Genomic DNA, 2,500 nt, shown 5'->3' with positions numbered 1-2,500 from the left:
AGGTGCAGAGAGCTCTGCAGATCATTCAATTGAGGTCCTCCATTAACAACTTGAACTGTCCTGGAGGCCCCGGAGCATCAAGGTGCAGAGAGCTCTGCAGATCATTCCATTGAGGTCCTCCATTAACAACTTGAACTGCCCTGGAGGCCCCGGGGCATCAAGGTGCAGAGAGCTCTGCAGATCATTCCATTGAGGTCCTCCATTAACAACTTGAACTGCCCTGGAGGCCCGGGGAATCAAGGTGCAGAGAGCTCTGCAGATCATTCCATTGAGGTCCTCCATTAACTACTTGAACTGTCCTGGAGGCCCGGGGCATCAAGGTGCAGACAGCTCTGCAGATCATTCCATTGAGGTCCTCCATTAACAACTTGAACTGTCCTGGAGGCCCCGGGGCATCAAGGTGCAGAGAGCTCTGCAGATCATTCCATTGAGGTCCATCCATTAACTACTGGAACTGCCCTGGAGGCCCCGGAGCATCACGGTGCAGAGAGCTCTGCAGATCATTCCATTGAGGTCCTCCATTAACTACTTGAACTGCCCTGGAGGCCCCGGAGCATCAAGGTGCAGAGAGCTCTGCAGATCATTCCATTGAGGTCCATCCATTAACTACTTGAACTGCCCTGGAGGCCCCGGAGCATCAAGGTGCAGAGAGCTCTGCAGACACAAGTTTTCACAAGAGGGCTTTATAAACAAAACAATTGAATCAAGTCAAATCTAAGTGTAGACTACCAGCCAATGTACAGAAAAAAAACTGCTAGATTTATATTTACCACGTCCTTGTTCAGCCACAACTGAAGTACATTTTGAAGCTAGAAAATATCTAAGCTGTTGATTGAAGATTCTAAAATGTTCAGTTTAGAGACCAGGAGATCATTACCCAGGGTTCCCCACCTTTCTAGAAAGGGTGCACGTGGGCAGCCTTCCAGAAACCTGAGAGACAAGAGAGTTTAGAGACCAGGAGATCATTACCCAGGGTTCCCCACCTTTCTAGAGAGGGTGCACGTGGGTAGCCTTCCAGAAACCTGAGAGACAGGACAGTTTAGAGATGAGGAGATCATTACCCAGGGTTCCCCCACCTTTCTAGAGAGGGAGCACGTGGGCAGCCTTCCAGAAACCTGAGAGACAAGACAGTTTAGAGACCAGGAGATCATTACCCAGGGTTCCCCACCTTTCTAGAGAGGGTGGACGTGGGCAGCCTTCCAGAAACCTGAGAGACAAGACAGTTTAGAGATCAGGAGATCATTACCCAGGGTTCCCCACCTTTCTAGAGAGGGTGCACGTGGGCAGCCTTCCAGAAACCTGAGAGACAAGACAGTTTAGAGACGAGGAGATCATTACCCAGGGTTCCCCACCTTTCTAGAGAGGGTGCACGTGGGCAGCCTTCCAGAAACCTGAGAGACAAGACAGTTTAGAGACCAGGAGATCATTACCCAGGGTTCCCCACCTTTCTAGAGAGGGAGCACGTGGGCAGCCTTCCAGAAACCTGAGAGACAAGACAGTTTAGAGACCAGGAGATCATTACCCAGGGTTCCCCACCTTTCTAGAGAGGGTGGACGTGGGTAGCCTTCCAGAAACCTGAGAGACAAGACAGTTTAGAGACCAGGAGATCATTACCCAGGGTTCCCCACCTTTCTAGAGAGGGTGCACGTGGGCCGCCTTCCAGAAACCTGAGAGACAAGACAGTTTAGAGATCAGGAGATCATTACCCAGGGTTCCCCACCTTTCTAGAGAGGGTGCACGTGGGCAGCCTTCCAGAAACCTGAGTGGGATTTAAAAAAATCGGTGTATTTTAGTATTTTCAAATACATGCCAATACTTTTTCCAAGGGTATTTCCAAGTACATTCCAATAATCAATCACTTGTTGATTTTGTAAATGTATGTGAAAGTAATTGAGATATTTGTAATAGTATTTGATCCCAGGTCTGTTGTGGGCGCAGGGTAAACACTGTTTGATGGAGGCTGACGTGAGCTGTGTTAATAGTATTTGATCCCAGGTCTGTTGTGGCGCAGGGTAAACACTGCTTGATGGAGGCTGACGTGAGCTGTGTTAATAGTATTTGATCCCAGGTCTGTTGTGGCGCAGGGTAAACACTGCTTGATGGAGGCTGACGTGAGCTGTGTTAAAGACCTGCTGAGGAGAGAATCTACCCAATCATCATCCACATCAAGATCTGTGACAAGAACATCAGGAAGCTAAGGTACTCTCACCTCTAACCCCATGACCTCTGTCTCCAACAGGAAGCTGCCCCTGCGTGTGGACAGTGAGGAGGAAGAGTTTGTCAGAGTGTGTCGCAGCAGAGAGAGAGAGAGCTGGAGAGTGTTCCTAACCCCTGACCTCTAACCCCTGACCTCTGTCTCCAACAGGAAGCTGCCCCTGCGTGTGGACAGTGAGGAGGGTCAGAGTGTGTCGCAGCGGAGAGAGAGAGCTGGAAAGTGTCCCTAACCCCTCACCTCTAACCCCTGACCTCTGTCTCCAACAGGAAGCTGCCCCTGCGTGTG

General features: G+C 50.2%; 1 long non-coding RNA gene across 1 annotated transcript in view; it reads left to right on the top strand.

The window, feature by feature from the left end:
• LOC106595171 (uncharacterized) overlaps positions 1–2,060 on the top strand; it is a 5,410-nt gene extending 3,350 nt beyond the window's left edge. Inside the window, exon 3 of the long non-coding RNA XR_006767643.1 lies at positions 2,012–2,060. This is a non-coding gene — a long non-coding RNA (uncharacterized lncRNA). The remainder of the gene's footprint in view (positions 1–2,011) is intronic.
• Positions 2,061–2,500: the final 440 nt, after the last annotated feature.

This window comes from Salmo salar, unplaced genomic scaffold (genome assembly GCF_905237065.1).
Source record: "Salmo salar unplaced genomic scaffold, Ssal_v3.1, whole genome shotgun sequence".
NCBI lineage: Eukaryota > Metazoa > Chordata > Actinopteri > Salmoniformes > Salmonidae > Salmo > Salmo salar.
The sequence above is the reverse complement of the archived record's forward strand: the minus strand, read 5'-3'. Positions and strand labels throughout refer to the sequence as shown.